This window comes from Schistocerca cancellata, chromosome 1 (genome assembly GCF_023864275.1).
Source record: "Schistocerca cancellata isolate TAMUIC-IGC-003103 chromosome 1, iqSchCanc2.1, whole genome shotgun sequence".
NCBI lineage: Eukaryota > Metazoa > Arthropoda > Insecta > Orthoptera > Acrididae > Schistocerca > Schistocerca cancellata.
The window spans coordinates 435,928,614-435,942,676 of record NC_064626.1 but is presented as its reverse complement, the minus strand read 5'-3'; the positions used below and the strand labels follow the sequence as shown (position 1 = coordinate 435,942,676).

General features: G+C 40.5%; 1 pseudogene; it reads right to left on the bottom strand.

Moving 5' to 3' along the window:
* Window positions 1-3,444: 3,444 nt before the first annotated feature.
* LOC126096661 (5S ribosomal RNA) lies at window positions 3,445-3,562 on the bottom strand (annotated as a pseudogene).
* Window positions 3,563-14,063: the final 10,501 nt, after the last annotated feature.

Here is a 14,063-nt window from a genome sequence, read left to right as displayed (position 1 = left end):
TTCTCAAAGTGATTAATATTGTATATTACACAAGGTTTATATTTCGTGTTTACGCTTTTATTAATTCTAAAATAAACTGCTCTGTCCCCAAACATTTTCAAATTACAGTTAATTATCTGTTGTCTGTTTATCATATGGCACAGTGTTGGCTATCCTGCTACTCAGTTATTCAGCTTCTTTCCGCTAGAGTGAAGCTGGAGTGTAGCAGAAGGTTTGGCTGTTTCTGACATTACAGAAATCATGTCTAGTAAAAGTCAAAAAGTTCTCTGTGTTGTTTTACACCCTAATATGATATTATGGTTTAGACCAATGCCAATTTTTATAGTTCCCGTAACCAGCAACAGATATCAGCATTTATGTTTAAGTTTTTACATCTGAAGGTTAGTCCGTTTTTTTTTTTTTTTTTTTTTTTTTGTCTGTCTTCAATTGAAAACTGACTTCAGAGTTTCTACTTTCGCTTTGCTGCACTAAGTTTCAGTCACTGTCGCATCCATGATTGGGCTCTATCTTTGGTTCCACCAACAGACTTTACAAATGAAAATAATTTTTTTGGGTTTTGTGAGAGATCATCCGAAAATATTCTAATACGGTAGTCATTGAAGCTTCGCACATAGCTCTCTCAATAGCGAAACGCGTTGCATTTATCATCTCCCTATCTACAGCGCTAGGCTTTGTTTCTTTCCAGTGACACTGTACCATGGAGCATTCGTCCATCATGAACTGTTCTACTATTACATATCTAGTAAGTGGAAAGGCAACTATTATTTTAAGCCTGAGTCACAGTTCTCCAACATTCTCCTCTACAGAGCTAAATGATTAGAGTCCCTTATTTAATATGACAATGTTGGCTTATTACATAATTTCCCGAAAATATAAACCCGCTACTTCCTCCAGTGTCCCCTTATACTTTGGGAATCATTGTTGCATCAACTACCTCATGGACACTGACACTAGTTTCTAGTTTCTAAGTGGACATCCTCAAAGATGTCAGGCCTACGTACTGCTACTTGGTTCAATACACTATTGTCGTGAGTGGGCTTCCGGAGAATCTGTCTTAGACAGAATAGCCTATTAAAAACACCCTTGCGTTCACACCACACACAGCCATCTACGTGGGTAGCAGTCTCTGATGTGTAATGCACACCTAACCCATTTAGGAAGACCCTACAGTTCTCAATTCCATGTCGCAAGTCCAGGAAGTCGCAGCGTAGCTTGTCGCAGAACCTTCCAAGTCTCTGGTTCAGTCCTTTCACTAGACTCAGAACCAGGGAGTCACGATCAGGGAAAATGCTACAAATTAATGATCCAAATATAACCTCAGAGACCAATGACATGCAGCGTTGGCTCCATTATGCGTCACAATCTGCGGCTGGTTGCACCCTGTTCCCTCAATGCTGCTGAAACAGCCTCTTCAACATAGCGAATGAGTCCTCCAGTGATACACACTGAGTGCACCTCGCGTTGGTTCGCATACTTCGCTGTCATTTCCCTATGGGGGACCCATTATTCACCGTACGTTTGAATTACCGGTGGTAATTGTGCATACTTCCTTGTCCAACATGACAAACAGGTTTCTCAACAGGTGAAGTGAATTTTGTTACGGGACATCCTAGTCTAGCATTACTTTTCTCAACAGTGGATGTCGACGCCAGTATTATTTTTCGAATTTTGGACAGGTCAGTATTATCTCAGTTGCTTTTCTCAAAACTTTCATGTAATTTTATACACAGTATATTGTATTTCAAGCTAAAATATATGAAAAGAAATTACTTTACAAAATATTTTAGTTCCGATGCTATAATCGATATGTACTAGTTTTGGATGTACAGTTAAAATTATTTTCTTAGAAACTTTGAAAATTACGAATTACTTGCTCACTTAAAATTTCTATTATTAATTACGCAATCCTGTACCGTTTACTGTGTTTATTTCTGAATTCATTTATGAAATAATAATCGAAATTAATAATGTAACGAAAACTAGTAGGGATTCATTTGTTAAGAAAAATTGCAAATCCTTTGGAATATTATTATTTTCACGGAGTGTGAGAGTAGTAAGCGTGCCTCTGAAGTGATCGGACGTATTTTTGTATAATAGGTGCGAACAATGTAGTTTCGCCTTCGTTAATGTGAAAAATCAAAATTCTTTATGATATATTAAAATGTGAGAAAATCTGTGGATAACATATTTACGTAAAAAATTCTGCAAAAATCTTTCAATGTATTTAGTTCAAACCAACCGTAAGAACCTGATTTTCGATCTTCAGCTTCAAGAATCAAACCTCTAGACAAGAAGAACTGGACCCTTCTCAAAATGACAAGCTAAGTAAACCTGAATGTTTACTGTAATCTTTGCTCCTCTCAAATCGTCATAAAAAACTTTGCTTATTAATTACTTGGACTGGGCATTGTTTAATATGGACAACAGATGGAAGATGAAAGTAGGGGGAGATTGCAGCCTCACTAGTTCAGTTTCGGTTTAAGTGGAAGACAGCACTTCCAACTTATTTAGGAGGATTGGCATAATATCCCGCGTTCTCCTGTACAGGGCACGTAATTATCTGACACGCCATTCCAGTCAAGTGGACGAGTAGCAACAGAGTATGTACTTCCCGTAGAGGAGTAGGGATCCACAGGAGAGGTCAGTACCTGAGCTATCACTGGTAACTCTGGTACCTTACTCGCTGCCGCGCGGGGTAGCTTATGAACGTCAGCTGCCTCATCCCGTGTTTCAGAATAGCATTCACAGAGGGAATTGTGGCACATGCCGTTTTATTACGTAACATTAAGCAAATTCAAACAAGCCTACAGAATTTCTATCAATTTCTGGAACTGTTAAGCTAAAAGTATTACTAATTCCCTCTAAGGAACGAAGCAACTGGGACACAAAACAGTATTTCTGCTCATTCAACAGGAAAACATGTGATGAAAATTACTGATTTTCTGAAACTTTTTTTGAGATTATATTCAACAGTAAATTAAAAAAAAAAAGCCTTTACGATAAATACAAATTGTACACACCCCTGGTTAAAAGGAAGCTAATTGGAACACGATATGTTCGTTATACTGCCAGTAAACCCCCTATCTTTTAAAGAATCGTAATCGAATGTACGAAAGAGCTTCAAATGTCGGATTACTTTGTTATGACCTTAAAATATTTTAATATTTTATGTCACATCTTAAAGAGAAAACAGAGCCCTCCAACCGAGCCAGTCCGAGTACACGACCAGATGAAAATACTCCGTCCGAACAGGCTTTTGAAGGCCAAACGGTACCGACCGGCCGCCGTGTCATCCACAGCCCACAGGCGTCAATGGATGCGGATATGGAGGGGCATGTGGTCAGCACACTCTCCCAGCCGTATGTCAGTTTATGAGACCGGATCCGCTATTTCTCAATCAAATAGCCCCTCAGTTTGCCTCATAGGGGCTGAGTGCACCCCGCTCGCCAATAGCGCTTAGCAGACCGGATGGTCACCCATCCAAGTGCTAGCCCAGCCCGACTGCGCTTAACTTCGGTGATCTGACGGGAACCGGTGTTACCACTGCGGCAAGGCCGTTGGCAGATGAAAAGACAAGCACGATATTTGGAAAACATAACCCATTCAGACTCAGCGACAACTAGTTATCTCTTGGAGTTCGCCAAAGGAGCCGAGGATCAAGGTCAAATTGTGATAGGAAAAATACAGAGCTGAATTTGGAATGCAACTAGAGTTAAGGCTATCACGTGTAGACGGAATGTTCCAGAAACATAATGAAAATGGTCGCGTGCACGCAGAACCAATTGCGGTATAGAAAAGGATTCAGGATCCAGTATTTATGATTCATTGCCCAGTTTCCAGTACAAAGTATCCAACGGACAGTGGTTCCCAGCAGCAGATACTGATAGAGCTATAGAAAAGTCAACTACCGTAGGCGGTGACTTATTCTGGTGGACACAACTGCCACTGCTAAATTGTAGCAATTTACGTTTTCATTGGAATAGTGTGTAAGTAGGCCGTTTAGGTTTTTATATTGGTAACGCCACGTAGAGCTCTGTATGAAAATCACTGGCTGTGCTGTGTGCAGTCTGTGGCTGGTTTGCATTGTTGTTGGCCATTGTAGTGTTGGGCAGCTGGATGTTAACAGCGCGTAGCGTTGCGCAGTTGGAGGTGAGCCGCCAGCAGTGGTGGATGTGGGGAGAGAGATGGCGGAATTTTGAAATTTGTAATACTGGATATTATGAACTGCTATGTATATTATGATTTTTCAACACTATTAAGGTAAATACATTGTTTGTTCTCTATCAAAATCTTTCATTTGCTAACTATGCCTATCAGTAGTTAGTGCCTTCCGTAGTTTGAATCTTTTATTTAGCTGGCAGTAGTGGCGCTCGCTGTATTGCAGTAGTTCGAGTAACCAAGATTTTTGTGAGGTAAGCGATTTGTGAAACGTATAGGTTAATGTTAGTCAGGGCCATTCTTTTGTAGGGATTTCTGAAAGTCAGATTGCGTTGCGCTAAAAATATTGTGTGTCAGTTTAAGCACAGTCTTGTATAAATTTTTCTAAGGGGACGTTTCAAGTGTTGAATAGGGACAGCCTGTGTCTGTAGAAAAAAAAAAAAAAAAAAAAAAAAAAAAAAAAAAAAAAAAAAAAAAAAAAAAAAAAAAAACAGTGATGATTTCAGTTAATATCGGTAACAAAGCAGGGTTAGATACTTGTCTCGTTTAAGGTAGGCCAAGTGGCCATTGATTAGTAAGGAATTAGGCCAAGGGGTCAGAGATCGATTATTTAGCCCAAACGGCCAGTAAATCAATAGTTCAGAGAATGAGCAACAATGAACACACTCGTCCCTGACAAAACGTGTAGCGTGTGTTATAAGAGCAGAATCCTGAGAACAGGTTCTGACTAAATTTATAGGAAAATATCTGATTTTATACATATATCAATGGGTAGTTGTTCGGAAACCTCACATGTCAATCTGTTTAAAAAGAACAAAATCTGATTAAAGAAAATTAATAGCTTTATACTTGGGGAGACCATTCGTGCGAAATCCAGTACTTTGCCATCAGTCGTCTACACCATCCTAAGCAACCAAGGAGGATTTATTACCTCTCATGTCTGCTATGAATGTTGATTGGAGTAATTTAAACATCATAGACTCACACTGCTGTCAACGTTCCGATTATAGCCCACGAGCGGAGAAAATCCTCAAACCGGCCAGGAATCGAACGCTGGTCCGCTGCATGGGAGGCAAGCACGTTACCACTCAGCTAAGCAGGCGGACTCTCAGTGCTTCTGTTGTACAATGATATAATTTTCCAGGTAAATTAGGAGCTGTATATAGATGAGGTCTGCAAATGTTTTATGACGAGAGTTAGCAGAAAAGAACTAGTTAATTAAAACGGTATGCTTCATGCTGACGTTTGGCTGTACGAACAGCGAAAATTTAACGAGCGACAAACTTTTCTTTTTTCTTTTCATCATTTTGTTGGGCATGTCAGTGAGACAGAAATTCTTGATGCTTTGAAATTGTAGGTAAACGTTGTTGGAAGTAGCTAAGTGCCATCATTCTCAAACACGCTGCCTCAAGACAGTTAGTGTTTCTAACATCGGTTTTTTTGTGTTAAACTTCTAACTCTGATTGCATGTCTTAACGAATAGAGTCTGACGGCATTTAAAATTTTTAAAATCAGTCAATAATTCCGCGAATTATTGAAAATCAAATTTTTGTTGTCCGTCCGATGCAGCTGGTACCCGATACCAGGGTTCTGGTTCCGAAAATGGTAATACAGATGTGCTGCAGTAACTAAATCGCAGATGCCTGTTTATTACAACATAAACTATGAACAACACCCGTAACTTCCAAACTTTTAAGAACTGTAAATATATTCACGTTGACGTACACTGAAATTCGTGGTAAACGATTACTTGAATTATGGTATTACTGCTAAACACGTATAAAATTATAAAGCACCTTGTTCTTATAACTGGTTTTATAGCATGAAACTCGTATTCTGTATTTTTGTCCTAAACAAAGTACAAGAAATGTTACTCCAGGTTACCTTCATCGGAAATTTCACGAAGTGTGAAGCACGCATCTGTATCGTGAGAATAAACGTGATAAATACAGCAAGTAAGCAGTGAAGTTTTCAAAGGAAGACAGAACTAAAACACACCGCCAACGCGTAACTCGATTTTCTCTAATAGTGCGTACGAGATCGGCGAACGTAACATCGCTGTCCAGTGATCGCTGACCACCAATACGTGCCCTACTTACAGCTCATACACTGTAGTAGCAATTTGTGACCACTTCTTTGTTATCCAGCATTTTGAGGCAACGAATACTACGATACGTCACAAGTACTGACGAGCAATATCCACTCTGCCTCTCTAAGTCCCCGAACTGTCTAGCTAACACACCAGTGTGTGGCAGCGATATCGACTACACAGGTGGATTCTTTCCTTCCTAAAATTTAAAAAGGTATTTCAGCGTACCCCGTTTGAAACTGCTTAAGGAATATAAAGTTACTCTGATTTCTATAAGTGCCATGACCTAATTGGAAGACGCTTAATTTAGTATTCTTTCGACTTTCAGCGCTATCTTTATTATGTACTTGAATTTAGAAGTTCTAGATTGCTGAATATATCACGCTGACCCTTAGATACTTTCGATGGAAGTATCCTAATGATACAATCGCAGCAATGCAATCCTCCCAAATGATATGCTTAAGTGTGTATAAAATACACAACTTAATACGGAATATGACGCAGTGTAAGAGATATATCACGGAAACCACGAAAATAAGAATTGAGGTCTGTTGAAAGCTGTTATGCTCCATCTGTAAGTGCCTTTCTTATATTAATATTTCCTTCAAGCCATCAGCCCCGAAAACCATCTGGTACACTCCAGGCCTTTATAGTTTAGTCCTTTAGTGCTACACAATCCAATGTCTTGTCCTGGTAAAGATTTTCCGTACCCTTTCCTTCTCGCCTGAGTTTCTACAATCTCTGCAGTACATACTGCATCTGTTCACTTAAATTTTATCACACCAGTTACACTATGTTTCTAGTGGTATCAGTGCTTTCTTCTCTAAATTTCCCATCTGGTAACGTTTCACTCCTACACAACACTGTGATTCACACATACTTTAAGAAACGTAATCCACTGTTTCTCAACATTTGATACCAGTGGAAATTGTCTGCGATGATTTTGTACTGATGTCTTCCTTCAACTGCTGAACGTAGTCTTGCTATTTAGATGCGAAAACTACATTCTTTCTTCTATTGCTGCTTTGTCCTCAATGCAAGCGTTAATAAAGTTTCTGTTTTCAAGTTCTTATCTATTCATTATCCTCACAATTTTCACATATTTTAAATAGAATCCAGTGCCCAACACCTTGTTGAGTATGTTCGACTTATCAAGTCTTTCTTACTTTATTACACAAACAATAACGCACTTTACAGCCTTATAAAAACTTTTGTTGCTTCCTAAATCGGTTCTTTGACGTACAGTTAATATAACAGCATAAATACATTGTAACATTGCCTTACGCTTTTATAAACAGAATGTTGTCTTTATTTCACGCTTATATTACAGCCACTTGGTTCTTCAGGCCTATGTGATTCCTCTTCTTGCTCTGTAGTTTTGACTTATTAGTGTGAGGATAGAACTACATAGCCACAAGAAGTATTTTGTCGATTATTCTTATTAGCTGTGCATAGAGGACTAACAGTGGCAATTTGTCGAAATATTTTCGTGTCTTTAGCATTACACTGAGTGGCAACAATGTCATAAAATGTTTTACTTTAATATCAATAACCGGAAACTTTAATCCAATTTAATGGATTCTCCCGATAAGTAGAATCTACAATCCCAGTATTAGCGTATGTATGAGCTACGTGGGCTCTTTTTGCCTCTCTTCGCGCTGTGGCACTCTATTCCCCTTTTCCTCTACACTGCCAGTTTAGTTCCCCACCTGCCCGCGGCGGCGGCCGCGCGCTCGCGTCGCACAATAACAGCAAGGTACGGGACGGGACTCAATTAAAACACCGACCGCCGGCGGTCTCAAAATAAAACAAAACCTCCAAAAATGTTGCCCTGTTTTTGCGTTATTGAGGTGCGCTCCGCACACAGAGTCAATATCTATCTGCATAATCTAATTAAAAACCAAATAGAATTCTATTTTCGGCTCCATTCTAAAGAATTTTCAATTTAGGTAAAAAAAAAGGTAGAACAGGAAGAGATTTTAAGCACCTCGTATCCCCGCAACTCTTTGGCAGTGCTACATGGGTGAATTACTTTAATTTCCTTGGACTAGTTGACTACATTTAGAAGTAAAAAAGGGGAACGGTTTAGATCCCAGAGGGGTCATATTTCTTGGATTTTAGAACTGCCTTGTGTGGCTGAAGCATCTTTCTTTTTCGCCAATTGTATGTCGCAGAGATTATGAAAATAAGCTAATGGCTACGTTGTAGAGGAAATAAATCATTTTATTGTTTCGGGTTGGGAAGTACATATGAATGGTGATCTTGTGCATAAAAACATGGTAAATTCAGTTCTCAGATGCTATACTGCCTGTCAGCTTAGACTGAAGCTTAATTTACAAAAGTTTATTGCAGAGAGTAAGTATATTGTCCTTATAATTTAACTGGGAACAAATTCTGATGTGCACAGTGTGCTGGCGTAAGCTGTCGCCAGCACACCGATCGGCAAAGATGTAGCAAGAAGAGCTTGTACCATAACACAAGGACTCTATTAAAGATAAGTAGCTTCCTGTCTTGTAAATAAAGAACCCTATTATACATGAGCGCAGTTGTGTTGTAGAAAGAGCATATCGGCCACCCATAAAAACATCCTCTCTCTTGCTTCAGTGGTACAACAGTGGCGACAAGGACACTATAGTGGCGACGAGGATAATTCAATGCAGAACGAAGTTCATCAACTTGCCCAAAGGTTTTGGTTGCTTCTGTTGTGCTTTAGCTTGCAGCGGTGGCCATTTCAATTTGCTCAATTGTTGTTGTGTTCTTGCATGTATTCCAGGAGGGGTGCCGCACAACTAATCAAATTTCTCTTTTTAGAGGATTTTCTTGTTCAAAAATGTGTGTGGATTCCTAAGGGACCAAACTACTGAGGTCTCTAGACTTACACACTACTTAAATTAACTTAAGACTAATTTATGCTAAGAACAACACACACAACCACGCCCGAGGGAATACTCGAACCTCCGGCGGGAGGGGCGGATTTGCTTGCTTATTGCTATCATGTATGTGTGTAAGCCATGGCTATCCCGCCTTCTCCACCCCTTGCCGCCAAGCGCCTTAGCTGCAGATGGCTTCTGTGATGACTCTAAAACAAGTTTTCAGTTTAGAAACATAAAATTGCTATCTTACTGACGACGGTACAGCAACCACTGGCGGCACAAACTGCGTCGACTACACAACCAACCAGCCCAAAAAGTGCCGCCGACCATCATACCGACATTCTGGCAATTTAACGATACAGAAGAGGAATGGCTCGAATACCTGTCTCAGTTCCAAGCATATTGTCAGGTTCATCGTATTCAAGGTATTGTAAAGTTACAGATCTTCCTTTCGCGTGTGCGATCCCCAGTCTTCAGGTTAAAACAAAAACTACTCCAACTGCATCTCCCGACGAACTCAGCTATGACCAAGTAATCGCTGTTTAGCTCAGTATTATGTACAGCTAGTCCAAGTAGCTGCAGCTAGATATCAGGTCTTTCGCTTGAAGAAAAAAACCGGAACAGACGTACCGCCAGTGGTACACAGAATTAATGGGCATGACTCAGCCGCTTTTACAGTGATTTCATGATAGTTGATACTATAACATTCAGTGACCCACATAGCAGAATATGGGAATAGATCTTTAAGTACTCTGATTCATCGCTTCCACATGTATTGCAAATCTTAGAGCCATATGATTTGGGTGCCATAGTGGCTGATACTTTTGATCAGAGGCGAATTTGTCAGGTCAAGTCGCCTCTTGCTATCGTCCCAAGCTGTTACAACAACAGTGCGGCATTTTGGGGAGGAGCAATGAGCTGACGTAAGCTGTTTCCAGCACACTGGTCGGCGAAGATGTGCCCAGTAGGCGCTGGATCAAGCGCGCCTGTCAAAAGTGAGACCAAAGACAGACTTACAAGCAACAAGCCGCCAACACCCTCTCGACCGCAAGTACTTAGATCGCCGCCGCTGACTGGAGGACTCAGTCTCAGTTAGTCTCCGTTACTAGCTCAGTCTCAGGCACTAGTGCAGTCGCTCAGTCACTGACGCACAAACTCGCACTCCAGTTTGGCTTCTAACATTCATTGCGTAGTGGGACTCGTACTTCACCAGCAGTGAGGCTAATGTGGACTGTTGCGGAAGAGCTTGTACCACAACACATGGACTCTGTTAAAGATAAGTAGCTTCCTGTTCTTGTAAATAAAGAACCCTATTAATGCTGGTGTGCGCCCTTGTGTTGTAGAAAGAGTATACCGACCACCCATAGTAACATCCTCTCCCTTGCTTCCATGGTAGAAGACTTAACAGTGGTGTCGAGGACACTACACATAGCATAAGGTTAACTATGAGGATTCTTCGAAATGAAATGTTAGAACGCAAAAATAGGCGCATAAGGTTTAATTGTATAACAGGTGAGAGTAATTTCTTTCAAAGCTTTGTGCTGGCATGGTGATATAGATGTGTTCATTCAGCTAATCTCCTGACAGATTAAAATCCTGTGCCGTGCCGAAACTTAGAAACCTGCCTTGCTTTTACCAAGTGACCGGTACAGACAACTCACTATTGAGAGTGTCGAATCAAACACCTTTCAGCCGTATATTTACAAATTGTTATTATATTGTGCTACCAGTTTCGACGATTTACTATGCGATTTTCAGGCTCCCCGAGCGATGTGTAGGGAAATTCCAAACTCGTTTCCGGTCAGAATAGGGGCCAGCATTCAATGACTGGTATCAGCAGATTTCTGATTGATATTGCAATATGTTCAAACATCAACATAGTGCAGTAAATCACAGGAGCTGGTAGTCCAATAAGTTTGTAAATTAGGCGGTTGAACCTTATTTGATTCGACGTTTTGTACTGAACAGCCGAGTTCCGCAACAGTCTCTGAGAAGATGGACATACAGAGAACTCACTGTTTGCCTTCACGGCATGATTCTGAGAGTACCAGCGAAATCTTCCCAGACTTCGTGGGAGTTTAACGTACATCCTTAATGCTAGGCAAGAACGTACAACCATCACGTAGTCTCTCTAGAATTATGGTGGGTGTTGTTACAGTCTTCAGTCTGAAGACAAGGCTGATGCAGGTCTATCCTACGCAAGTTTCTCCACTCTCAACAACTGCTGCAACCTACATCCCTTTCAAACTACTAAGTGATCGAGGATTCGTCGCCCTCTGCAGTTCTTATCGGCCACACTTTCCTCCGTTACCAATCTGATGATCTGATGATTACCTAGAAACCGATCCTTCTTTCAGTTTTTTTCCCAATTCGGTTCAGTAGGTCTTCGTTAGTGACCCGATCTGCCCATACAACCTTCGGCTTCCTTCTGTAGTACCACATTTCTAAGGCTTCTATTCTCTTCTTGTTTGAAAAGGATATACTCCAAACAATTTCACAAAAGACATCGTAACATTTAAATTTGTATCGTATGTTAACAGATTTCTTTTTTCCAGAAATGCTTTTCTTGCCACCGTCACACTGCATTTTATATCCCCACTATTTTTGTCATCATCAGTTACTTTGCTATCCAAAACACCAAATGGGATCTTACTATGCTTAGTGTAGAATTTCCTAATTTAATTCCCTTAAAAACCTGATTTAAATCGATTACATTCCATTACCGTTGTTTTACTTTTGTTGGTGATATTACACCCTTTTTCCAAGATATCATCCATTCCACTGAAGTGCCCTCCTAAGTCCTTTTCCGTCTCTGACAGAAGAACAATGTCATCATTAAACCACGTCGATTTTACTCCTTTTCTCTTATAATTCCCTTTTCTGATTCCTTCTTGGTTCCCCTCACAACTTACTCATTGTACAGACTCAATAGGAGAATAACGGAAAGGCTACAACTCTGTCTCATTCCGTTCTCAACTACTTATTCTCTTTCACATCTATGGACTCTTGTAATTGCAGTCTGTTTTCTGTAATTAACCTTTAGCTCCCAGTATTTCATACTTCCTGTCAGAAATTTAAAGTTTTTATTCCTGTGAACATTATCAAAAGCTTTTTCTAACTCTACAGATGCAGTAAACGTACGTTTGATAATATTCAATGTGACTTCCAAGATAATATATAGGGAAAGTATAGTCACGGGTGTTCCCTACATTTCTCTGCAATCAAAGTGTTCTTCCCCAAATCTATCTATCCACTACAAGTTTTCCGGTCATTTGGAAATAATTCGTGTCAGCGTTTTACAACCACGACGTATGGAACTGATGGTTCGGTAATATTCATGACTGTCAGCGCCTGTCTACTTGGAATTATTTCATTATGCTTGAGGTCTGAGTGTATTTCACCATTCCCATATACTACGTCGCATACCACTGGAATTGTTTTGTACCTCTATCATTCCTAAAGACGTCACCAATTCTGAGACAATGTCTTCTACTCCAAGAGTGCATCTTTCAGTGCTCTGTAAAATTATTCTCTAGGACATTTTGCATCTCACCTTCGATTACTTCTTCTTCCGTTCCAATAGTATTTTCATTTTCCTTGTACAGCCTTTTGTACACATTCCTTTCAGATTTCTCTTCTTTGCCAAGTACTGATTTTCCATCTGAGCTCATATGGTCGCTTGTTTTTTCTTCAATAGTCACTTCAATTTTTCTGTAGGCGACATTTTCGAAACAAAAATTCGGCACTGTTTTATTCGTGGTGATAGAATAAAGCCTTATCAAAAGTACAAACGATTAGTCACTTAATTACACGCTAGCCAGACACTAAAGGTGTCGTGTAAACTAGCCAGTAGGCTTACAGATCCTTGGAAGCGTCTGCACGCCCCTTGGCCAAAGAATATATGGCCCAGCACTGAAAATATATTCAATCAGGAGGTCAGTGTGGAATTCATCACAAGAACTGCTCACTAACAAAGAACATGACGAAAGACTATCCAGTGGTCAGGTCAAATACAGGAACAGCAGGTAGTAAACTGAAGGGTGATGCCGCGAGATGTGACTCGCAGTACGTTAGGGTCAGAAGAAGAGGGAGATGTCTGCCACAACTACGACTTATAAGAGCAACCCGCCGTAAGGACACATTCCTGTGTAAGACAGCTGTCACCGTCTGTAAGAGCTTTAACGTTCGCTATGTGGTCAAAAGTCTTTAGAAGACTCACTGGAGACAGGAGGTACATAAGAGCAGGTACCATGTGTATACTGGAGATGCACATTCTGCCTGAATGAGTCAATGACTCAGAGAGGCAGCGACTTTCAATTAACCTATCGACCATACGAATGCCTAACGACTGCTAGCTAAAGGGCTAACTTTTTATTTAATATGTTACTTTGATTTTGCTCTAATGGCAAAGTTTGAAGTGCTCCTGCAGTGAAGCTCACATAAGACTAATTGCAGGCCGGTCGCGGTGGCCGTGCGGTTCTAGGCGCTTCAGTCTGGATCCGCGGGACTGCTACGGTCGCAGGTTCGAATCCTGCCTCGGGCATGGATGTGTGTGATGTCCTTAGGTTAGTTAGGTTTAAGTAGTTCTAAGTTCTAAGGGACTGATGACCTCAGATGTTAAGTCCCATAGTGCTCAGAGCCATTTGAACCATTTTGAAGACTAATTGCAGAACGTTGGTTAAAATGTGAAGTATGTATATGTGAGTTTGGGAAAACTTAAGTGTATATCGAAACGATACGGTAACGGGAATTCGAAGTGGTGTATGTGTCGCAGTAGACAAAAACTCGGATCCACCGAGACAGGAATTGAACTTGCATGCGAGATTATTTGGCCAAAACTCAGTCTCTGGGGTGTGCATAAAAGGTGAGGTGCGACATGAAGTCGTGCAGGAGATCTAAGACCATGAGGTATATTTGAGGAGACTAAAGTCACTGCTCAATAT